Source organism: Pinus tabuliformis, chromosome 9 (genome assembly GCF_031772625.1).
Source record: "Pinus tabuliformis cultivar Carrire ecotype Pingquan chromosome 9, CPIR1, whole genome shotgun sequence".
NCBI lineage: Eukaryota > Viridiplantae > Streptophyta > Pinopsida > Pinales > Pinaceae > Pinus > Pinus tabuliformis.
Window position 1 is genome coordinate 802,203,345 of NC_142307.1, and position 27,320 is coordinate 802,230,664.

Below are 27,320 nucleotides of genomic sequence, written 5' to 3' on the forward strand. Positions count from 1 at the left end.
CGCTCTCTTGAGCCTGCACACATGCGACTCGCTGCTGAAGACTTCAAAGCCTTCGGGTTGCTCAATGTACACCTCCTCCTCAATGACTCCGTTGAGGAACGCAGTCTTCACATCCATCTGATGAATGTGCCATCCCATCTGCGCTGAGAGAGCAAGAATCGTCCGTATGGAAGAATACCTTGCGACAGGTGCAAAGGTCTCCTCATAATCGATCCCCTCAATCTGTGAAAAGCCTCGGGCAACAAATCTTGCCTTGTACTTCTCCACACTCCCGTCAGCTGCCTGCTTAACTTTGTAGATCCATCTCGAACCTACCACTGATTTCCCTTCCAGTCTAGGAACAATCTCCCATGCACTGTTTCTGACAATAGAATCATACTCTTCCACCATGGCGTCTACCCATGCGGGATCCTCCACAGCTTCCTCGAAAGAGGATGGCTCAGTCACAACACACTTGCTCATAAGAGCCATGTATCCAGTGTACCGATCAGGTGACTATCTCTGCCTGCGTTGGGCTGTAGGTGGTCCTACAACTTTCTCTGCATCTTGAGCCAGTCGCTCAGCTTCTATCAAGCGCTTTCGCCCTCTGATGGTTGGCGCTGCATGAGTGGTCTCTTCCACTCCATGAACCTCGTCCTGTGGCTGATCCACATCCTGAAGCTCATCCTTAGGAACTAATAGCTCCTCATCTGCGTGCAAGTGTAGCTCCCTCTCAAGCGAACACTTCATGGCTTTCTCCTCCTGAAATTTTATATCCCGTCGCACAACAGTTTTACCACTATCTGGCAAATACACACGATAGTTGTGGGGCGTATCAGTGTACCCCACAAATATCCCAACCTCTGCAGTCGGTTCCAACTTCTTTCTGGCATCCTTCGTCACATGCATGTAAACGTTAGCACCAAAAATCCTCAAATGAGAAAGATCAGGCTTCTTACTAGAATAAGCCTCCTCGGGTGTACTCATGCCAAGTATCCTATGAGGACAACAGTTCTGCACATAAACTGTTGTATTGCATGCTTCCGCCCACAAGTGAAGGGGTAGGCCCTGATCATGCAACATTGCCCGTGCAGCACCCACAATCGTTCTGTTCTTCCGCTCAGCTACCCCGTTCTGCTGTGGGTTATGGGGAGCTATGAGCTCTCTACGAATCCCTTCTGCCTTGCAGAAATCCTTGAACTCGTCCGAGATGTATTCACCACCATTATCGCTCCTAAGAGCCTTCACCTTCTTCCCCGACTCCTTCTCGACCAGTGCTTTGAATTCACAGAACTTTGAATATGTTTCGCTCTTCTTCTGCATGAAGAAGATCCAGCACTTACGAGAGAAATCATCAACAAAAATCACATAATACCTGTGTTTTGCTGTCGAAGCAACTGAGAAAGGTCCACACACGTCTGTGTGAATTCTCTCAAGGATCGTCGTGGCGCGACTATCCTTCTCGTGAAAGGTGGCTTTCACAAACTTCCCCAAAGTACACCCCTTGCATTGATCTGACTGCGCAAGTGTGCCTTTAGGAAGCCCTGTAGTGATCTGCTGCAGTATCTTCAAGGCTCCATGGTGAGGGTGACCCAATCTCCTGTGCCACAACTCGCCATCATCCCAGCTCACCAATCCTTCTGCCTTGCCTGCCATTGCTGCGCATCCATCTACATGCAACTGATAAAGGTTCCTCACTCGAACCCCTATCTTCCGGGTCTCACCAGTTGTCTTGCTGCGCAGGAAGGCCTTTCCCTCGCTGAAAACAACATCATACCCCTTGTCTTCTAACATCGCCACTGAGATGAGATTCTTCTTCAATCCTGGAACATGCATGACTTCCTTCAATACAAAGGGTTTACCAGACTCCCTCTCAAAGGAAATGGTACCGATACCGGTCGCACTGTATCTACCATCATCGCCCATCTCGATGTGCACTCCAAGATCTTTGTCCTCCAGATTAGAGAACAAATCTCTATCTCCCGTCATGTGAAAAGACGCACCACTGTCCAGAAACCACACTGATCCCATCACACTTGAAACCAAGCATGCGATCAATGAAAAATCAAGCTCAAACTGAGAAGCTAAAGCCTCTCCCCCTGCAGATCCAGCAGCTTGCTTGTTCTTCTTCTTCTGCGGACAATTTGTGGCATAGTGTCCATGCTGGTGACAGTGAAAACACTTCACTTTGGACATATCCTGCTTCTTGCCTTTTGCACCAGACTGAGAAGCTTTCTCGTTCTTCCCTTTCTTTGCTTTGGCAGCCAAAGCGCAATTCTCTTCATCAGATACCTTTGATGAAGATCCATTCTCACCTTTATTGTTACTGAGTTTATCCTTGAGCGCCAAGTCGTTCTTGCTTTGGAATAACATTTGCAATCCGTTGAAAGACATTTTCAACAACACTGCTGCAAATTCGAATTCCACCAGCAACCAACTCAACTGCTTCCGATCAACCCTCGCTTGATATCCTGTAAAAATCTCTTCTACAAATCAAGCTGCTCCGATACCATGTAGAAACTTTTTCTACAATTATCTAGCTCCGATACCATGTAGAAATTTTGAATAATTTAACACATATTCAATGGAGATTATCCTGATCATGTACTAATGCGGAAAACATACACAATACATAAGCTCCTCTACGTTGATCAAGAATATAGTAGCATCAATAACAATAAAACATCAAGAGCATTCACACATTAACACAGTATGTATCACGGGGAAAGCATCTCGCTAAAAACCCCACACTATCTGTATATTAATGATTGAGTCATGTAACATTACACAGCATAATACTTCTCACAAGTATCTCCACCTCTTTTACACACAATACAGCTCAGATCTGATCTCCAAATCTCTTCCACTGCTTGCCTGCCTCCACTGCTCAATACCTGCTCTGAAAACTGATGAGAATTGCTTCCCAAACTCGATTTTCACCTGCAAAATAGTCACTCACTCTTTGTGGACGTGAGCAAAGGCTAAAATGCGGGCCAAATACGTGAGCAAACTCATTGGCATACTCAATCCTTTGATTGTGCAAGATCTGGTGCACAACTATAGTCACAACTGATAGCAATCTGATTCTCTACCACCTGTCCCTGTCGAACTGAACATGCACTGACATGCAACTGAGTTAACTGATGTATTCTTTAGTTGTATTATGAGTTAATAATTAGTTTAACAACTCATCATTAGTCTATCTGCAGTTAGACTAACTACAACCAGTTTAACTAAGTTAAACTGAACACAACTCCATCAACTGTACCTCCAGTCCACTAAACTCAACTCACTTGAGTTCTAACTGAAGTCATGCATGCAACAACTCAACTGACTCATAAGAAAAACGAATTTCCTTCTGACAGCTGCATGTGCCACTTCCGTAGCTCAAACTGAAGTGCTCCAAGAGAATAAGATTAAGTTTATAGTCCAAATATTATTGTGAGATAATAATATTTGACTTTTCTATTTTTGACAGCCAGTCTAAAAATAGACTTTGATCACTCACACTGTGATCACTCACACTTTCATCAAAAATAGAAGTCCATCTATTTTTCCCAACTTGATCAATCATCCATAAACATAGACATGATCCATATGTCTAAAAATAGACATAGTCTAAAAATAGACTTGCGCCAAAAATAGCCTGCGGGCCCACTTAGTGAAGGCGACTCTTTTCACTAAGCTCCATCATCTTGTTGCAATCTCAACATTCTTAATGAAGATAACCTGAAACACTGATAAGAGGTCAAATAATGAATTCCCCAGTATGAAAATGCCATCACGACCCATACATGCCACTAGAAAATACGGTGAGAGTAATAGGAAATAATGGAGGGTGTAATGTTCACAACAATTATAGAGAAAACCACTCATGGAATAAGCCCTAGCAGAGGCAAGCCAGAAGATACCGTGAGGGAACCAAATGACGAATTGTGAAACTAGACAGGGTTAATTGTAGCTAGGGTTGGAGTGAGTGAAGGATTATCGTCAATTGGGTGGGTTAAATCTAGGTCGTTGAAGTCCCTTTCCACTAGTAAGGACTGAACCACCTTCATGAGGTGCAGTGCCATGTGAAGTCGAGCACGTGGAGAGCGCTGGTGGATAAGGGCAGGAAAATGTAGGAAAGTGTCACATGGGGTAGCGCACAAGAGGCTTCATAGAAGTTGAGGGGCGTAGGAAGGGGCATATAATAAATTCATGAAATGGAGTTAAATGTCTCAAGCGCCAACCATACCAAGCATGTAAACCTTAACATTAATGCCAACTACATTCATATCACTCAAGTGGTAGGTAAATACATTATAATGGTAGCATACAATGCTAATCAAATGAAAATATGTAACCTAGATATATTACCATAATGCTAGTGACCCTATGAGAGGAGAAGCATGTATAAAATAAATTATATAGGCCATGGTGCATAAGTATAATCTCAATGAATTCAGTTGAGAGTAACAAAAACTAGATAACATTATATTAGACCATCAAATAAGGAGATGCCAAATAATCTCATTAACCATATAAAAAAAAATGTACAAGTAGGATTCATGAAAAATGGTATGAGAGCCCAGATTTCTACACTAGGCATGAATAGAGGCCCATTACTAGTTACTATTGTGAAAAATTAATATTAGATGAGAATTCTCTGATAATTGTGTTTTGTTTTGATTGACTGGAATGAATAATGGAGGAGCTGCCCCCAATACCTAGAATTGGGGGAGGTTGTACCTTCCTACCTGCTCAGTTTGTAGAGATACTAAGGAACTTGCAACAGGAATTGACACAACTCTACAGTAGTAATGAGAAATTAATAAAATCTATTGAAGAAAAGGAGAAACTGATTAGAGAATAGACTGAGAAATTGAGTCGTAAGAGTGTTGAGTTGGAAGGGTCGAAACGGAAACTGATAGGATCGATGCTAGAAAAATATGAAAGTGATGAAGATTCTGATACAACAGATTTTAAATCCCATAAGGATAAGAAGAAGAAGGAAATACGAAATCTGAAAGATAAAATGTCCTACATTTGGCGGGGAAAAAGAGGAGGATGCAGAAGCCTGGCTCTTGAATATGGTTAAGTAATTTCAAGTGTATGAATTTGAAAGCAACCTGAAAGCAACATTTTTTTCTCATCATTTGTAGGGAAATGCCACCCTGTGGTGAGAGGAGATGAAAATTATACATTTGTTGGATGAGAAAAATGTTTCTTGGGAGAATTTCCAACAGAAATTTAAAGCTCACTATCTAAGCAAGAGGTATTATGACGACCGAGAAAAAGAGTTCCATGAATTGAGATTGGGAAAACTTACCATGGATGAGTTTGTGACCAAGTTCACCAACTTACTTCGGTATGTTCCCTACATTAGAGAAGAAAAGGCTAAAGTGTAGATATTTTTGAACTATCTACCAATTGTGTATAAAGAAAGAATCGAATTCAATAATCCCTGAACTATGGATGAAGCAGTCAGGAAGGCCAGACTTTGATACGAGAAATTAAGAAATATAAGTGAAAGTTCTAGACCTTAGCAAAGAAGGGATAAAAAAAATATGGGGTTGAAGGTGAGGAGGCAGAATCTGACCTATTTAAAGAAATTTGGTAAGGACCACTAGTTGAAAAAAATTAACAAAGGGGATCAAAGTCAACCAACACAATCTCACATTGGTTTAAAAGCTGTAGAGTTGGGTAATAGGAAGGGCACATGAAGTAAGGAGAGGAAGCCACTAAAATTTTGGTGTTGTGGCGAACCACATATGCTGCGAGATTTCCCCCAAAACACGAGGTCCATTCAGTATGTCCAAGTGGCACATGAAGCTTCTATGGTGAACGATGTGGCCAGAAAAATTTTGAGAATTAACGTGCAATTGGAGGAGCAATGGGTAGAACATGAATCTACCATGATTGATATTGAAGTTATTATCCAAAACCAACCCTGTCTCTTTTAATAGACACTGGGGCTAGCCTAAGATATATAAATCTTCAAATGTTGGAAAATTGTAATTTAAAATCAAAAAAAAATTCAAAGTTGCTGGCTGGTACATTTAGCCACTGGTATCAAATGGAAAGTGACCCATGTGGTTAAACAATGTATAATGGAATTAAATGTATACCTTACATAAATAAACTTAAACATCGCTACCTTAGGGTCATATGACCCCTTAATTGGAATGGATTGGTTGGAGCAACAAAAAGTTATAAACTCTGTAGAAAAGACTGTGAGTTGCATTAACTCATGGGGGAAATCCTTTTTTATAAGAGGGAAAGCAAAGCTAGTCTTTGTTAGACAAATAATGACATTACAATTGAAAAGAAAAATAAGGAAAGGTTGTCATGTTTATATGGTGCACGTGGAAGAAGATAGACAACTGACAAAATATGAAAGGTTAAACCACCTGTAATAAGAGAGTTCGAGGATATGTTTCTAAAAGAAATTCCCAAGTTATACGAATGGGAAAACATACATTTCTTGATTGACTTAGTGCCAGGTGCTACATGTGTTTCTAGAGCCTTGTACCAAATGAGTAGCGAGGAGCTGTTAGAATTTAAAATGAAGGTACAAGAGTTGTTAGATAAAGGTTATATCAGTCGAAGTGTGTCACCATGGGGATCCCCAGTACTGTTTGTTAATAAAAAGGATGGCACATTTATAATGTGTATTGAATATAGGCAGCTAATTAAATTAGACATTAAAAACATATATCTCCTACATCGAATCAACGATATGTTTGATCAAGTGATGGGGGAAACTATCTTTTCAAATATTGATCTGTGAACTGGATATCATCAGTTGCGCATAAAGGATGCAACTATACATCAGACAACTTTTAGAATAAGGTATGAGAATTATGAGTTTGTTGTATTATCTTTTGGTCTCACTAACGCACCTGCAACTTTCATGTGTCTCATGAATATTGTGCTCCATAAGTGCCTCAACCAATTTGCGTTAGTCTTCATTGATGACATCTTAGGGTATCCTAAAAATGAGGAGGAATACCAAGAGCATCTTAGATTGGTGTTGCAAAAACTAAGAGAGCATCAACTTTATGTAAAGATAATTAAGTGTGAGTTATATAAACCAAAAATTGAATATTTATGACACATCATCACCAAAGAGGGATTGGTAGTGGACCATGAGAAAGTTAAAGCCATTAATAATTTTCCAATACGAAAAGATGTATCAGTAGCTTAGTCCTTCATGGGGATTGCAAAGTACTACCAAATAGTTTTGCAGGGGTTTTCGAATCTGGCCTACCCCATTACCTGTTTATAGAAGAAGGTTGTGAAGTTGGAATGGATGGATAAATATCAAGAGAACTTAAATAAATTAGATAAAATGTTGACAACAAATTCTATATTAAAGATGGTAGACCCAAATAAGGATTTTACAGTGTGCAAAAATGCTTGTATAGAAGGACGAAGAGGTCTACTACTACAATACAATGTTGTCATAGCCAATGAGTAAGGAAAACTGAATAAGCATGAACAAAATTATATCTTTTACGACCTAGAGCTAGCTACTTTAATCCATGCCTTGAAAATGTGGAGGCATTATTTTCTGGGAAAGAAGTTTGTGTTAGTAACTGATCATATCAGCTTAAAGTATTTATTTAGTCATATTTATCTAAATGCCATGAAGGCAAGATGGTTAACATTCTTTAGAGAGTTTGAAATGGAAATCAAACACATTAAGGGAAAAGAGAACAAAATTGTTGATGCACTAAGTAGATATTCTCATTCTCTTATTGCAAGGGTACAATGCAGTGTGAAGACAAATTTTGAAGAATAGATACAATTAGTAGTGCAACAAGACCAGGGTTATCAAGAAATGTAGTTGAAAATATAGCAGGAAGAAATCTTGGGATATGATTTAAACTCAAGAGGTATAATTACTTATCGAAATAGGCTCTATATTCCTCATGTAGCATTATTAAAACAAATGGTTTTGGATGAATACCATAAGAGACCATAAGCTGGTCATCTAGGGTATTAGAAAATGATAACAGCCTTAAGAAAACAATTTTTTTGGCCAGGTATGAAGAAAGAGTTGGAATATTATTTAGCCAAATTTCTAGAGTGCCAACAGGTGAAATTGGAACACCAACATCCGGCGAGATTATTGAATCCACTACCCATACCAGAATGGAAGTGGGAGGTGATCTCCATGGATTTTATAACAGGGTTACCAAGGACCAAGCATCAACATGACTCCATTATGGTGGTAGTTGATACATTGACTAAAGAAACACACTTTATCCAGTACAGTCCACTTTTGGAACTGCACAAATTGCTAATATCTTCATGAGGGATATCTTCAGACTTCATGGGATACCAAAGATGATACTTTTACATAAGGTTGTAAAATTTACTTCCAATTTCTGGAAGGCCTTGTTCGAGGGTTTGGGAACTAATTTGAACCTCATTACTGCATAACATTGATAGACGGATGGGCAAATGGTAAGAATGAATCACATTCTTGAGGATATGCTCCGAATGTATGTGATGCACACGCCCACTAACTGGGAAGATTTTCTGCATCTAGTTGAGTTTTCCTTTAACAACAACTACCAAACTACCATCAATATGAGCCCCTTTGAAGCCTTTTATGGAAGGAAATTCCATACCTCACTGAGTTGGAGCCAACCCGAGGATAGGTTGATTCTTGGATTTGAGGTTCTACAGGAAGGAGCAGATAGTGTAGGAAATTCAATAGAATTTTAAAACTCGCCAAGACCAAAATAAGAGTTATGCAGACAGAAAAAGGACACATAAGGATTTTAAAGTAGGAGAGCATGTATATATGAGAGTTAAGCCTCATAAAAATACGCTCAAAACTAGAGGGTGTGCTATATTAGCACCCCAATTTTGTAGACCATTTGAATTTATGGATTGAGTTGGTCTAGTAGCATACTAGTTGGCTATGCATAGACATTTAAATTTCATAATGTATTTTATGTATCGTTACTGAGAAAATATGTTCATGATCCTTCTCATACAGTTGACTCGAATGTGTTACAGATGGAGCCCAAAGGAGACTTTCTACTAGAGCCACTTTGTATCTTGCAGTAGAAAGAGACTATGCTCCTTAATCGGGTCCTAGCCTAGGTTAAGCTATAGTAGAGGCACTTCACTCTGGAGGAAGCCACTTGGGCATTGGAAGACAACATGAAACTAGTTATCCAACTTAGTTTGACAAAGAGATGCTTGAGTAATAAACACCAAGGACGATGTTCTTTTATTTTTGGTGGGGGAGATGTAATGCCTCTGTATTTCAAAAATTATTATAGTTCTGATGTTGTTATTTAGTAGTTGAAGTACTGATAGTAATGTCATAATGGCCAAGATTTTCTTTGAGGAGGAAAAACTTGATAATGTAATTATTTGAATTTGAAATAATTAAATACGGTATTTGAAGAAATTACTTAGAAATAACAAATGAAGGAATGATATCATTATCCTAATCTATAATCTGGGAAGGATATATTAGATTAAAAAAAAACCTTTTCCAAATTACTTCAGAAAAACCCCTGGAGTGAAATCATGTGATTTACTATGTAAGAAGAGAAAAATATGGTAAGCTCATCTAGTGCGGGGGAAACAACACTATAATGGGTGAATAAGCATCGTAGTTGAAAAATACGAACTTTAAAGGATGAAAACTAATAATTTTCAAGAAAAAAAACAGGAAAAGCCTAGGCTATGGGGATTGGAAGAACCCTGAAAAAAGGACGTAATTATAGAAAGTCTACTAGGGAAAGTGAGGCATAACAATTCCTTCACTAGGACAGGAGAGGTTATTGATTCCGGGAAAAGGAGAAAGAGATCTCAACTCAGGGCAGAACCGGAAGAGAAGGTTTGTCGTCAAGAGGCAAGCTTGTTCGATCCGAGACAACTTCTTCATACCAAGTTGTTGGTTAGAGGTCACAACTACTGTTATTTTTATATCATAGATTGGGTAGGTTTTGTTATCACAAAAAATTGATCATCTAGCCATAATTTACTAGATGGAACGATGTACACCCTGTAGGGCCAATTTTACCATAGTAAAATTACTTTAAATGTGAGAAATTACTTAATAAACCATATTTGTTAAGTTATTTATAATTAAACCCATGAATAATAATTAAGTAAATCACTATTTATTTAATTATCTTCTAGGAATAATTAATTAAATGATTGTTTAATTAGTATTCCTTGCCACATGTGACCCAATTATGAAAAATAAATAGATAAATCATTAATTATCTTATTTATCTCTAGGAATAATTAATTAATCACTAATTAGTTATTATTCCTTGTAATGTTTCACAAAATCCCATTGGAATAATTAAATAAATCGTTATTTGTTTATTATTCCTTAACCATATTTCCTGAGATGATAAATAAAACATTTATTTACTTATTATTTCTAAATAAAAGTTTAATTTTTCCCTCTAACCAAATATAATAAAATATTCCAAATGGTTAATTCTAGAATGGGGTTAATAATGTTATATTATTGCTCATTATTTGAGGATAACCTAATATTTTGTTATAAATAGAAGGGTTTTCCATTAATTCTTCACTTTTGATTATTTTCATTGTTGCATTCACTATTGTAACTCTGGTTACTATCACTGTCGCACACCATTTTTCTTTTCCATTTGAGTTTTCACTTAGCTAAAACATTTTATTTTCTCGGTTTTACACAATATAGAGGAAAGGGACTCTACAAAAGCTGAGGATATTTGAGGATAGCCAAGAACCCATCCCATAGAGGGGGACTAAAAACATTATTTGTTCCCTTCATAGGTGTTGTTAATCAAATATATTCTTTATATATCTAGTTTCCATTCAATTATTGGAGTTACTTGCAGTTATTTCACTATTCCATTTTGTTGTTTAACTATGATTATGTCATAGATCAGGGCTTTGGTAGGTTTTATTTCTATCGTTTACTCAAGATCTACAGTGTTTAGCAACCATTTTCATTGTTAGGGTTTTTTTCATCCATAGAATAAAGTGGTTTCCTTTCGTACACCTTCAAGAAGAAAACACGATAACAATTTGGTGACTCCACTGTGTTTTTAATTCTGATCCGAAAGCTTGGGTGACCTCCATTTTTTAGCTTAGGGTTTTTCTTTTTCAGTCTCTTACTGTTGTTTACTAGCTTTCTAACACTAGATCAGTCAAATTTCTAACTTCCGTAAGTTTTTTGTTCTTTTCCGTAGGTCACAGGGACCAGTTGCAATAAAGACGCCATTTTTTAGACTTGCCAACCGAGAATGAAGAAGAAGATATCACACTTTTCTACCCCAAAAGTACGATGTGATAGTCAAGAGCACACTTTATAGCCCAAAAAGTGTGATATCCTAGGAATCAAGTCAATACCTGCTATTTTTAAGGTTTCTGAATTTTTTCCGATCTATTTCTAGGTTTTTCCAAGAGCTGTCTACTCGGTTGGTTGACCATTGTCTTACCTCGGTCAGGCCTTGATCTACTTTTATTTTGTCATCAAAGTTGAGTTTAACCCCTTAGGGTTTCTAATACGCTTCCACCTGTATAAGAGGAGTTTAGATGAGTAAGAAGTCTGAGTTTTTTGCAAAGCTTTCAGCCATATTTTCTAGATGTGTACCTTCCTATTTCAGACCTTCAAAGATAGGTTGTGCCCATCTAAATTTTCAACTTAAACCTTGTTTGGTCATTTTCCTTAGGGTCCCATTGTTTTCCCTAGGTTTCACACCCAACTCCCTATCTTTTTGTAACGGTTTTCCTACCTGGTTTTTTGTTGTTTTTGCACCACTTTCCAGCAGCATAGTGTCATTTGATCCCAACCACACCATCGCTTTTATCTCTTACCCTTTTGCGTGTGATTTCAGTTATTTCACCACCAACGAGCACAGTATTTGCAAAAACGGTTTGGGTGGGGTTTAGAAAGTTGATTTGTTGTTCATATTATATTTTTAATTCTAGTTTTTTTAAAGAGTCTTTTTGTTTTTTCAAACACGATCTTAGATTAATTAATGAAGACACTTAAACACGCAAGCACACCTTAAGTGAAGGGAACTTGCATTACATGGCCAAGCCAAGTCTTCACATAATTAATTTATCTCCCCGCACAGAGACAAAAACATCTTATTTATCTCCCTTCGCCATTTTCGTGTCACTTGTGTCTTACAACCATTGCATCACCAAGGAGTTTCTCATGGAGACTCTTAGGCCTTCATCCCTGGTGTTCACTTGGGCATATTACACCTCCCCACAGGGTTCGATTCAGACCTTCCTCAAGTCCCCATACCGACTCTTCTTATGGTTCATCTGATTCTTCATCTGCTTCCAAGCCTCCTTCACCACATATTGTCATCATGTCAGGACCATTGCCGGTATAGGAACCAAACCTAGTGTTGGCTCCAATTCTACCCTGGTAATCACATCTAGCGAAGCTGTTTTGGCATCTCCTATGCTGCCTTTCATGGTTGGGTTAAGCCTCCTGGATTTTAGCCAATTCATAAATGACCCTATACACCATGATGCTATTTGGCCAGCTATGTCAGCTAAGCTTCCCTCAGACATCCCCAAGTTTGAGGGAAATTCTAGAGAGGACCCCACCAATCACGTCTGCTCCTTCCATATGTGGTGTTCATCTAATTACATCACCGATGATTCCATCCATCTTTGGTTGTTCCAACGCATGCTCACTAGAGATGCTGTGAAATGGATGTTGAATAGCCTAATGCCTCTATTTCCAATTTCATGACGCTTGCTAAAGAATTCCTTTCTTATTTTCAATTTCCTCTCTGATACGACATTGGTATGCAGCGCTTGAATGCATTCCATCAGTCGTCTGCCACCCGTCCTCCCTATCATGTTTAGTAATGGCATAAAAGGAGGATCATGTGTCGTGCTTCGCCCTTCGAAGACCACATATACCTCAATTGGTTTGTTAGGACTCTTTTAGCACCTATTTCCAAATATGTCACGTCTCACTTTCCTCAAACATAGGAAAAGGCTCTTTATATTGCTCTCACATATGATGTTATTTATGCTCAATCTGGTTATGTCTATACCATTATACACAAAATCACCCATCCTTGTGGTGCCAATGCACCGGGGGTATCTGATGTCTTCAATAGTATATTTGGATCTATTTAACATCCTAAGGCACAGGGGGGCTCGAGGTCCTCCAACACTTATGCCCCTCTCACCAACAATATTTATTCATGACAAAGCACCTCTTATGCATTTACCCAACCACATCAGTAGACCTCAGGGCCATCTTGTGTTCAACCTGTCTACCAGACCATTTTCCCTTCACCATCTTATACCTATGCACCCTCGAGTGCTCCATCCCCTTAGGAATTAGCATTGTAGCCTCCCATGCATCCTCATCCCCAAAAACCACTTCCCCCTTAGGGTCAAGTGTTCACACAACATAGTGCAACCAATCCCCAAAATTTGAAGAAAAAGAATAAGGGGAAAGGTAACAAGGGTAAGCAGTGTAATCAAGGTAATCAACCTAATGAAACCCAGGGGAACCAGCCTAAGACAAAAAACTAGCAACAGCGTGATGAGCCCAAGAAAAATAGGGCTATTCATATGAACAAGCCCTGTGAATGTTGTGGTGTACATGGCCATTATACTAATGAGTGTACCCTCTTACCCCAGATGCACCAAATGTGGGATGCCCAAGCAGCTTATAGAGGTTAACTGCCCATGCAGCAACCACCGCAAAATATTATACCATCTCAATAGGTCATGCTCAAAAGTCCTTTCTTTTAGCAGGGATTTGTTGTTTCCCAACCTCACCAAGTTCAAGCAGCCCATCCTCCCCAACTTTCTGGTCCTGGTGACTACGAGATCCTCATGATGAGTTCTAATGAGGTCAATACCTCTGATATCAACTTGCAAACTCGGTCGTGTCAATATGAAAAGCCATTGACTTCGTCCACCATTAAGTCCAAAACAAAAACATCTACTAACCAAATGGTAAGTTATAGATCCCTCAACCTAAATTTGAGTCAATTCCCAAGATCCGCAAGGGACCATTACGCCGTAATGCGACTTTTAATCGCGTTGCCCATACATACAGTATATTAGATGACTTGGCATAATCACTTGTTGCCATGTCAACGGTGGAGGTGGTCCAATCGTTCCCATCTCAAAATAAAGCTCTACTAACTACTTTGGGTGCAGTAAATCCTTCTGACGATCATTTGATTGTTTTTCCTTTTGATACATCAAAACATCCTCGATTACCTCCATTTATTGCCTTCTGAATACCAGTCCCAATCCATAATTCCATCATCTCCCGATGAATTATTGATGAAGGTGCATCCACCTATGTGATGTGCGCTATCATTTGGAAGCAACTCAAGTCACCTGAGTTGTCCCCATCCAGCATCACTTTGCATTCTTGGGACAGTCACTCCTCCTAGGCTCTCGGCATGTAACACAATTGTCTAGTGACTCTTGAGGGAAAGATTATTCATGTAGACATCGAGGTTATTGATGCCCCTATAGATTACAACATTCTCTTGGGTCATAGTTACGCTTATTCATTGTCAGCCACCATGTCTACAGTTCTCCGCAAGATGTGATTCCCCCATGAAGGGAATATTGTCACCATCAAGTAGTTGACATACTATGATTTGTTATCCTTGACCTCCCCTCAGTCCATTATCTCGCCGATGTTTGAAAAGATATATTCTACCCCTCTCACCAGTGGTTCACCCATAGTCTATAAAGATTCCTCATTATTAGGTTCTTTTGCCGACCCTCCCCCTCCCATCTTTGACCCTAGCTCTTTGAGTTTTTTATGTTACAAGCATCATGGGCCGCTCAAAAGTAGCCTAGTACATCTGATCTGAAACCATCACCTTAGCACCCCATAATTACCATCTCAGCTGAGCCATTTGGATCTACCCTATAGGACCTCCTCCTTTCGTGGGTGCCTCCCCATTATTCCCACCATGAACTATTCCTCCAGGTCTTAACCATCTAGGAGTTGTTTTGTGAGGACATTACCCTACAGGATAGATACCTTTCTTGTTTCCTCCTCCCAGAATATTTTATGTCATTGTCATGGCTTTGTTTGTCCTCCCTAATATAAATTTGGGGATCCTAGTGTAGTACATTGATCCCCCAGCAAACACTTTGCCTGGTTAGCTCAGTCCATATCATGCTTTGACTTTGGTTCAACTGGTCCCTACGACCATTGCCACTACTCCAGTTCCACTACAACCTCAATAGGAACCCACTCTTGTTGTGAAAGCATCTGAATAGGTGGGAAAAGCCAAGACAAAGGAACCTAAGCACAATGCTCTCCAAGTACCTTTCGCTACCAAATCCCCAAAGCCGACACCTTCATGTGCTTTGTGTGATGAGGTTGGGCATGCCACCAATAACTATCCTTAGCTTCCTCATCTCAAACCTTTGGTTCATGAAACGTTCCCTGAGTCAAGTATCCTTGAGGTCCAAGTTGCCTTACCGGGACCAGCCAAGAAACTAAAAACATTGCACACAAATCACCCTTATGCCTTGTGTGATCGTTATGGCCATTATTCCCATTTTTGCCCTCGTCTCGATGAATTTCATGATTTACTTAAGGCACTTTGTGAATACGAGGCCGCTCGTAGTGGATCACATGCTCCTCTAACTGTGGATTCTGGTACCACTAGTACACTAGACCAAGGGGACTTTACTCCCACCATTGTGATTCCTCCACCCGTTGTCGAGATGATGGACTCCATGGTGCATATCCTTTATGTGTCCTCATCCTTGAGCTCCTTGCAAGAAAACCATTCTCAGTTGTCTTCATGTGCTTTTGTTGAACCTCCTTCGTTGGAAGCTCAAGTCTCAACATTGGTAGATTTTCCATCTACTAGCTCATCATCTACCAGATCAGGTGATGTGCATGTGAACCTTCTTTCTTGGGATGATGCACCAGGTATCACCCCACATCATGTAGTTAGTATTCCTTCCGTCTGCCCATCTTCCATTCTGATGAGGATATCATGGAAGCTATGTCTACCCCTGATTACCCTTCGGACGATATGCATCATCATGCATACTTCCTTTGGAGGACCTCATGCCAAGCTCGGGCGAGATGCTTGAATCCATTTTTTGAGCACTCAAAACACAATGGAGCTTCAAAAAATCGTCCTGCTAGGGGGAATCATTCCCACCTTTGCATACCAGATCAATCCCCTCCATCACATATGATTGCGGGAAGTATCCCATATTTAGGGGCACGATGTTTTTTCCTTAGCCATCTTCTCAATTGATTAACATAAGTCTTAGCCTAGATCTAACTGAATCTAGGTATGGTCAATTATCCTCCCATTTTTTGGATAGCTATTCCTACCGGCCTCTGCGGTGAGCCATATTCACATCGCATATCGTAGATATTTGATACCATATCTTCAAATATCCTAATCTATGTCATACCAACTTTACCACATAGTCTCCATGTTTGACTTTGTGGATGAGTATGATTCTAGACTTCCACTAGTAGTTCATTCATGTTTGCATCTTCCCTTAATTCTTCAACAGGAACCATAATTCCAAGAGGCATTAAGGCCATATTTACACAAGTAAGGCCACTTACCCAAAAATTGCAGATCCTATTTTTGATGGTTGGTCTTTTCATTGTGATCTCAAAAAGATTTAGGGCCTTCTCCTCCTCTCAAATTGGAGGTAAAACAAACTTTTATAGGAAAACCCACAGTTTCTTTGTCGCCCATTGCGACCAAAACATATCTTAATTTGACAAACCATCAACTCCATTTCAAAATATTTCATTAAGCACTATAATGGGTCTCTCTTCGTTCTTGATGATTTCACACTTCAACCATAAGCCATTTTTCCTAGAAGGGTCACCTCGTCGCCTCTCAAAATCGAGTTTCTTCATATTCGATGCTTGTACTTTGGGGACCACCTTCCCTTGGCACATTTCCTCTCACGTGTCAATTTTTGTCATGTGAAACCATCATTTCCTCAAGTTTCTATGGTCACCACCCGGACTATATTGTGTGGTAGCATCATCGAGTCACCCTTGTTTAGAGCATCTGCGATGAGTCACCTTTGCATCCGTGGAGTCTATTTTGCATCACATTGTGTCATGTCATTGTATTCCATTTATATTTTCATATCATTCATCCCTTGTTGTCCATCATGGCCTTCAATCATACTGTCCAACATCCCCTCTGGAGTTGAGTCAATCGCTACTAGGTCAACCATGAATTTTATGCTTTGACAAGGGAGGCCATTTGTTTGTCTCATAATCCCATTTTCTCCATTTTTCCTGGTGTCATTCCATCAGTGACATTACTATTTTCCCTCATGCCTTAGTTGAGGATCATCATTCCCTCACCTATTGCAGGCCCTATTTTGTTGACATCATCATGTCTATTCCAGAAGAACATCCTAGATCTTGGTTCAAACTTCCGCTCTTGTTTGATACCTTAGATCAAGCAAAGGGACTCATAATTTCTCCTTGACTTGACTATTTCATGTCTGTGATTCACAAAATTCATAGTCCAGTAATGCAGCAGATTATACCAGTGATTCCCGGGTATGTGTGAGATGTTTCAAACCCCATGAGGGGGTGGCCCTTCAGGTAGCCCCCCACATGGCCAGATGCCTTCCTATTATACTATAGCCTTAGATGTAGTTTCACATATTTGATGGGTTCATTTCTTTCCACTTGCAGCATTCATGACATGCATGTATCCTTAAGATGATCCATTCAGTTTGTAGAGCCCTTTAGTGTTCAAGATGGATTCTTTGGTTGTTATATGCTCCCTGCCACCAACTTTTTGAGGGAAGGGCCATGATATGTCATGTACTAATATTTTATTGTATTCAGTCATGTCTCATGTTTTTTCCAGGTGCACTATGTATATGGGACACGTTGTATTATTTTTTGGCTTAGTTATGCCAGCATTTCATGTACCATCGATAATGTATTTTGTTTCTCAGCTTCATGTTTCTGGGTGCATCATTATTTTCTTACTAAGTTATCTCAGCGGGCATAGCTATGCCTCCCCTGCCTCACCGAGATCTCGTACCACATCATAAAAGGAGACTTGCCTTGGTCTCGCCCCCTCTAACCCTATCCTCTTTCAATTCAACTGCATTGGTATCTCTCTCTCTCGAATCCACTTCGTTGTCTAGGGATTGTGTCCTTACAACTTACTTCAATCATATGTTTTTCTCCTAACACTCGTATTTTGGGGGGCAATTTGTTATCACAAAAAATTGATCATCTAGCCATAATTTACTAGATGGATTGAAGTATGCCATGTAGGGACAATTTTACCATAGTAAAATTGCTTTCACTGTGAGAAATTACTTAATAAACCATATTTGTTAAGTCATTTATAATTAAACCCATGAAGAAAAATTAAATAAATCATTATTTATTTAATTATCTTCTAGGAATAATTAATTAAATGATTGTTTAATTAATATTCCATGTCACATTTGACCCAATTATAAAATAAATAGATAAATCATTAATTATCTTATTTTTCTTTAGAATAATTAATTAACCACTAATTAGTTATTATTCCTTGTCAACTTTCACAAAATCCCTTAGGAATAATTAAATAAATCATTATTTGTTTATTATTTCTTAACCATATTTCTTGACATGATAAATAAATCATTTATTTATTTATTATTTCTAAATAAAAGTTTACATACTTTTTCCCTCTAACCAAATATAATAAAATATTCCAAATCGTTAATTCTAGAATGAGGTTAATAATATTTTATTATTGCTCATTATTCGAGGATAACCTAATATTTTGTTATAAGTAGAAGGGTTTTCCATTCATTCTTCACTTTCACTTATTTTCATTGTTGCACTCGTTTTTGTAACTTTGATTATTATCACTATCACACACCATTTTTCTTTTCCATTTGTTTTCTCACTTAGTTCAAACATTTTTATTTGTTGGGTTTTACACATTATAGAGGAGAGAGACTCTACAAAAGCTGAAGACATTTGAGGATATCCAAGAACCTATCCCATAGAGGGAGACTGCCAACATTATTTGTTCCCTTCACACGTATTGTTTAATAAAATATATTCTTTATATATCTGGTTCCCTTCACAAAATCTCTTAGGAATGATTAAATAAATTATTATTTGTTTATTATTTCTTAACCATATTTCTTGAGATGATAAATAAATCATTTATTTATTTATTATTTCTAAATAAAAGTTTACATACTTTTTCCCTCTAACCAAATATAATAAAATATTTCAAATGGTTAATTCTAAGTGAGGTTAATAATATTTTATTATTGCTCATTATTCAAGGATAACCTAATATTTTGTTATAATTAGAAGGGCTTTCCATTCATTCTCCACTTTCACTTATTTTCATTATTACACTCATTGTTGTAACTCTGATTATTATCACTGTCGCACACCATTTTTATTTTCCATTTGAGTTCTCACTTAGCTCAAACATTTTATTTGTTGGGTTTTACACATTATAGAGGAGAGAGACTCTACAAAAGCTGAAGACATTTGAGGATATCCAATAACCCATCCCATAGAGGGATACTGTCAACATTATTTGTTCCCTTCACACGTGTTTTTTAATAAAATATATTCTTTATATATCTCGTTTCAATTGGATTATTGGAGTTACTTACGCTTATTTTACTATTCCATTATGTTTTTTAACTATGATTGTGGAATAGATTAGGGATTTGGCAGGTTTTGTTTCTGTCATTTGCTGCAGATCTACAATGCTTAGCAGTCATTTTCATTGTTAGGGTTTCTTTTCATACACTTTCGAGAAGAACACACAATAAAACGTTTGTTTTAAATGCAAGTTGTACCTTTGAAATTTTATTAGAATGTGAAGTAAATATTTTAAGGGAAATTATTAGTGTTTCTTATTTGAATTTAGTAGTTGTATACATTATGGTGGGCCTCCACACCATTTGTGGAATGATCCTCTGGAGGTAAATCTCTTTTAGGAGGTACATCATGAAATGGAGTTACATGTATCAAACGTCAACCATACCAAGCATGTAAACCTTAACATTAATGCCAACTACATTCATATCACTCAAGTGGTAGGTAAATAAATCACAATGGTAGCATATAATGTTGATCAAATGAAAAGATGTAACCCAATTATATTACCACAATGCTAGTGACTCTATGAGACGAGAAGCATGTACAAAATAAATTATATAGGCCATGGTGCATAAGTATAATCTCAATGAATTCATTTTGGAGTAACATAAACTAGATTACTTTATATTAGAGAATGAAATAAGGAGATGTTGAATAATCTCATTAACCATATAAAAAGAAATGTACAAGTAGGATTAATGAGAGAGGAGCCCAAGAACATAGTCAAGAAAGATAGGGAGAACTATCATAGACCAATCTGAAGGAGCCCAACCAGTTCGAACATATTCTTGAAAAAACTTCTAGACGAAGTTAGTTATTGTACAACTGAAGATTTTGTAGCAAATATTTGTGGTTTTTAAAATACCACTAATGCTTTAGGGTGAGGTCTAGGTTTCTAAGTGCATATATATAGGCAGGAGGAAGTGTTGGTTGTAGGGAAACTCTACCGAAATTTTTGGGGAATTGATGGGAGGTTTTGAAGCTATCCCGAAGAAGCATTTTGTAGTAACTCTTGGGCTATTTGTCTCTTCTTATCATGTATTTTCTCATTACCATTTCATGTTTTCAAGTTTTCCACATATGAATACTTTTTTATGCAATTTTCATGGAATTTAGAGTTGTAAACCTCACCACTTATGTGAATTGGATGGAATTTTTTAACTAAAATAAATTATGAAATCATTATGATGGTTTATTTTGGTTTTGCAAAATTTATCAAGGTTGTTTAAATATTATATTGATTTTTTAATATTTTTTACCAAGGTTTCACAAGAGATGGCAAATTTCAAAATTTTGTGTATTGTAGCAGTTGAATTGTAACACCCCTCCCTTGTGTGATAAATTATTCTAAACATAATATGAGTTAAATTTAGGTGTGATATCCTCCCCTGTGTGCTAAATTATTGTAAACCTAAGCTGAGGAAAGCTAGGTTTGATGCCCTCCTTGTGGGTTAAACCATTCTAAACCTAAGCTGAGGAAATCTAGGTGATATGTAATATGAAAAGCAAATGCGTTATTAAATAAATTAATAAAATAAATCACTTGGAGGGGGGAGCACCAAGAGATAGGATATTCTTGCCAATCCCATGAGGAATGGGATAGAGATGAATCTTGTAGATGTGATTCTAGATAAGCTTGGATGGATTGGAGATCCATCAGATGGATGGGAGATAATGATCCATCAGACGTAAAAGATTTACCGAAGATAAAGGCAAGCTTTTATGAGGAAAATCCTTATGGGAGATAAAGACAAGCTTTTCCGGAAAAGACCTAGGCAAATGGAAAAATCCATAAAATAAGGACACCACTAATGGTAACTAAATCATGAAAGAGGATATTAAATACCCTTTGCATCGATCAATTGAGGACAATTGATCCTTGGCAAACTCTTCGGCTCAAGGGGAATTAGATACGATTCATGGTTGGGTGGTGGCGATCCTCCCTCCAAGTGAGGTTTAGATGGTGTCATATGCATCAAATGTTTGTATGTTGATTCTTAATCTTTCTCTATTACTATTCCAAGTTTCTTATGAGGAGTTTTCTTAGTTCTAAGAATATTTGAATGGATTACATGTGCTTGGGTATTAATAGATTTAATGGTGTTTTCTTCTATTCAGATGATATTTACTTGCATAGTATGTGTTTCATGTTTAAGAATTACTTAATAGGATGTTAAATCCTACAACTCAGTTATATGGAGTTCTTAATTCCTCCCTTATAGGAATAATGGATTAAATGAGGTATGTGACCGACGTCTGATCTCATATGTATGTCAAAGTTATTAGATTATATTTACGTTGATAAGGAAGGATAACATGTTTTATTGTTTTGCAGATGTTCATGCATGAAAGGAATTAATGGTATATCATTTTAATTTTGCATGTATGGGTCTCTAAGACATCCAGCGAATCTAACTGGAAAATATATAGCTAATGAGTTTACCTTCAATGGTAACTAGTGTTGGGTCATAACTCAAAAAATGTTATGCTCGTGATATTTGTCAGTATATGGTTCGAGGATTAGGTTATCCAAACCTTTCCTACATCTAAGAGATTCTTAATATTGACATGACATATAAGCTTATAGATAAATTTAAAAGTCCTCATCCTCATCCTCCCTCCCATGGTCAAACATAATAATGACTATGGAGTTTGTTATATAATGTTAATACAGATATAGGGGTGGCTAAATATACCCTTGACTAGAGTATAATCTTAATGATAAATAGCAAAAAAAAATTCACAGAATGGGAGCCTATTGGATAATTTCTAGGGTAGGCTCAGGAAGTACGTTAGAAATGGTATTAGAGGTAAGGTTGAAACATTGAGTTCTATGGACAATCCACCTTTGTGGAATTTTCATTGATGAGTGTTAATTATAAAATCCCAAGTTTCGAATATGTTAATACAATATTAATTTAGTGGAAGAAAGCAACTAAATTTAATGAAGATGGGGTGATATAAAAATCACCGTCTAAAAATTCAATATTGCATAAACACAGTATCGATACTGATATAGAAGTAGTGGCATGCTCAACACCTTTCTGTCTTTTACCTCTCACAGTCACGCCGGATTCAATCTATCAAGACAGATGTGCCAATCTTATGTTGTCACCACCTATGTAGAGTATGGTATCTTAGGAAAAATAACTATATGTATGTAGCAAGCAATGATTTCAAAATTTCTATTGTCCATTTGCCAAATAATGTCCATGTAAGTTTGTTGGATTGATCGTTGATAGTATGTCGGTCTCTGCAAACATGTCCAACTCTTGTTGCATGTATTTGATAGAAGAATTATCCAGTACCACTGGAGTTATATTCTAATTAGCGACCAGCCTACACACCATTTATGGGTTGTTCTTCCCTCACACATGGAGTACAATACTAAATATCCTCCCCTCTCCCTTAGATGGCCATAGTTTTAAATTATCACGCAAATATAGATGGTTGAATGTGGTTTGGAAACTTCGGTTTCTTTTATGCCATTATTTTTAATCGATGTTTTATAGGGTTTTCTATCTCTCAGAGTTCTCACTTGTGCAAGAAAGCATGATACCGACTTTTAAATCTAAGCTATCTATGGGAACAAAAGAAACAAGGAAGAAATAGCCCATCAGGAATTGGTTTGGGAGCTGTGTAAATATGGTGACTGTAGGAATAGAAATTATTGACGTAGAAGGGAGAAGGAGTGGCAACAGAAGCAAGAAGTTCTTTGAAAATTCTAGTGCGGTTCATGTATGGTACATTTCTATGGAACAAATAGATATTCTAAATTGGCCATAAGCACATAGGAACATATTGAAAAAAGCGGCCAGCAAGGAAATAAAATGGAAATGGTAGAGGATCAAAACAGGAATCGATAACCATTGTTTAACCACCAATGTCATATAACCCATACCAATGTGGAGACTGTTGTTTTTCAGAGCTTTGAGAAAAAAAAAATAAGCAGCAAGACATTCCGAAAAAATTGGTAAAGTTGTTCCTGTTTTTGTTGTTGCTCTACCGCAGTGAGGAAACAAAAAAGAAACGATAAAATAAACGTGTGTGGGAGCTCTTGTTGTTGTTTTTTTTTTTTTTTTTTTTTCTTCTTCTTGCCTTTTTAGTGCTTGTCATAAATTGAAATTATGGAAGCCAACGATACGGTCTCAGGAAAGAAAGAAAAATCGTAGCCATTGTTTCCCTTAATTGAAAGTATCTATCAATAGTGTTAAAGGCGATAGGTTGAGAGGATGATAATCCTCACTACTATTCATACAATGTTAGTTTTACAATCTTTTACAATCTTATATGTTGAAGTTGTGCATAAATAAGCTAGCTCAATCTTGAATGAGCGATCTTGTTCTCTAGTTGAATGTCAAGTCTGATTATTGTGGGAGTAGGATTTGTAGCAGTTAGAAAGAGTTTAAGCAAAAGTCTTCTTCCCTCCACTGTGAGTGTAAATGAAAACAAAGCATGCAAGGCGATATTAAAATGTAGTGCCTGCCATGATTGGCCCAAGGAAGTTGTAATTACCAGGTGTTATAATTTGTTGTGGGCCTTGAAATCAACGCAACTTGGATATCCATCACCACAAAGGTCCAGCGTGTGATACAACTTTTGAACAAAATGATATTTGCTGGAAGCTTGTGTGAGAAAGTGAGTCCTTGGATGTCAGTTTATTAGTGTCGTGATATAATTTGACCTTAATCAAGAAAATCAGTTATTTCAGATAGTTGGTTTGTACACTCTCCTTTATAGTTATAACTTCAGTTAAAATATGATAGGTTGTGCTTGTGTTTTTCTCACCATGAGTATAATTGATTGAATTGCATAAGATACATATACATGGGTAAAACTTATGTGTGATTACTCCTTATTAATGATGAAGTATTCGGTTCAGATGCATGGAAGATGGTTGTTTGACCGTTTCCAAAATTCTAACCATTACTCTTTCCACAAAAAATTCATTTGATGCTTGCAACAGAGGAGACGCACCAGTGGTTGCCCTCCCTAAGTCTGCATTCTCAAGTTTCATGTATACAGTTATGTTTGCCGACCGTAGTATAGGTTTTGGTGGTAGAAAGAATGAATGACTAATTTATATTAATTTAAGTAGCTATTGTATTGGTAATTATCATAGAAGGTTGAGGTAAACTCATGAAACACCTCCATGTAGGTAATTGAAGCGATAGAATGGCACTAAGTGGCATCGTCACTGAGCAATAGACTTTACACTCAAACATCACGACAATAAAAAAAAAATTATTTAAAATTATCAAACATGGTCATTAAGATTTTAGTTGTTTTAATCATGACGATTTTTAATTATAGCGAATCTGAAATAAATACCTGCGAATGTTAAATGACATTAATGTAAAAAGCTATGATGTTTATAGAATATGAAAATGTACGTGAAAATATTGCGAAACTTGTAGCACGTACAAGAACAGAAAATGGTTGAATAGTAGCATTGAAGTTGGTATTCCTTTTTATGATGTTTTATCCATCATGCAGTATGGCATGGGACTAATTAAGATTTGAAATTAATGTGTGTTGGCACAGTGGTGATTTGTTTCCTTTCTACAATTTATTAAAATTAAGTGAAAATATATATGTATACGCTTGTCTAAAATATGGTTTGGGAGTCTATTCTCACTTGCTCCATTCTTAGTTCGTTGTTATTAAAAAATTGCATGAACATTTATACTATTAGGCACATAAATCCAGAAGCTCTTGGCAATCAAATAAGTTTTTGTGTGCTTCCATGAAAGTCTTCCCAGCATGTCCACTCCAAGATTAACGTGGCATGAAATAATATATTGTTTTATGCGTAAATCTTAAATGGAGCCACTTGTGTGGAATTATTACATCTCTAAGATACTACATTTACGGGTGAGTCTATGACAATCCTGCCATCCATGGTCCAAGACGATATATATATATAGATATATGAAAATGACATTATTCTAAAAAATTACTATTCCAAATGTGTATGCATGTAGTTACAATGAATTGTACAAATAGGCCTGCATAAGTGAAGGACTCACAAATTGAATTAGGCCAAAAAAAATCTATAGATATAAGCAAAAGAGAGCAAATGAAGTTTGAATAATTAACTTGTAAGAGGGATAATGTTAAATATTATAATATTATGAAATGGCATACTTATTTTTTAATCTAATTCACCTATATACAATGCATTTAGGATTGTAATTTGTCCTTCCAAAAAATGATTAAGGGGAATCTATTTTAACATTCTATTAAATACCATATCTATGCATTGGATATGCATACTAGTAGTCTTGTGTAACACAAATAGACCAGGGAAATTAATAAGAAGCAATTCCTAATTCTTTTGATTGATGGAAACATGTTAATATTATAAGTATCTTCTTAAAAATATGAAAGTATGCAACTTAAGAGCATAAATTAATGTATATATATGATATAGATATGGTTTTGGGGGAAATATCCAACCAATATGAACCCTTCCGAATTGGAAATGAAATTGAGACATGACGGACATACTTCTTAGTAAGAAAAATAAATTAAGTCTTAAATTTTAATTGCGGAGAAAAAGAAAAATGGTACAATTGTTGTGTCGATTCATGGCTAAATAAATCACCTAATGCTTGAAAGGAGGGTTATATAATAAAGAGAACACGATTGTATGATTGTTTTATTGTTATGTAATGATATATATACCCATGCATTGTCATGAATTGTATGTGTTAACATAGTCTGGCTGAATGGTAATTCAGATAGACTTGTTTTCAAAAGGATCATGCCTAATATCCATGCATAGTAAAGAGTCATATGAATCTTCCATGTTAGCATTTCCTGAGGAATTCTGGTAATTATAGTCTCTTACATGTTGAAAGAAAGTAAAATTCATTGCTCAACAATCATAAAGATGTTAGTTACCCCAATGCCTATTAAGGGGGAGTATGTTGTAGAGGGAAAGAGCATGATTGAACTAATGATTACATTGGTAAAGTAGCGTAGAGTTGTTTTTGGGTTGTGATAAACTGTATGTTTTGTTGCTTAGATGTTGTGTATAGTTGTGTTGAGTAGTATAGTTGTGTTGAGCATGTATTGGTGGGTAGTGACTTGGAGAATCAATGTTATGCTGCTATCAATGCTTACAAATATGCATAGCATGTAGAAATTTGTTTTTTCCTAAATGCAGGGGATTTGAGTTGCTTGAACTATATTGATGTTATATTTTAGTTAGAATACATGATTTTGCTATTATATGCCAATAGTAAATAGGAAAAGTATTCATGACTATGTTAATAGTCAAGCTAGACAAGGAAATTGAAGGTTAGTAATCTTACTCACAGGAAAAATCTTATAACCAAAGTTGTCATACCATGCAAGAGGGAGAAAATGCCTTGAAAGTAATCTTGTTCGATTTTATTTAAGATTAATAACAAGTAGTGCATATGGGAGGAATATATCATTTCTCGAGTGGCACACTTACATATGTTGCCTTCATGAATGCAAGAATCAAAATTCTGATAAAACTAGACTATGATTATGGTCAAAGATTAAACTATGGTCATCATGCTATAAAACAATTTATAAATGGTATAATTGCTATGAAAGTATTATTTCAAAGTAAATAATAATGAGAAGATGATATGTTATAAGTCTATATAACATGCAAAATTTTTTGTTCAAATTAATCTTTTGATTCATCCATCTACCTACAATGTGATTT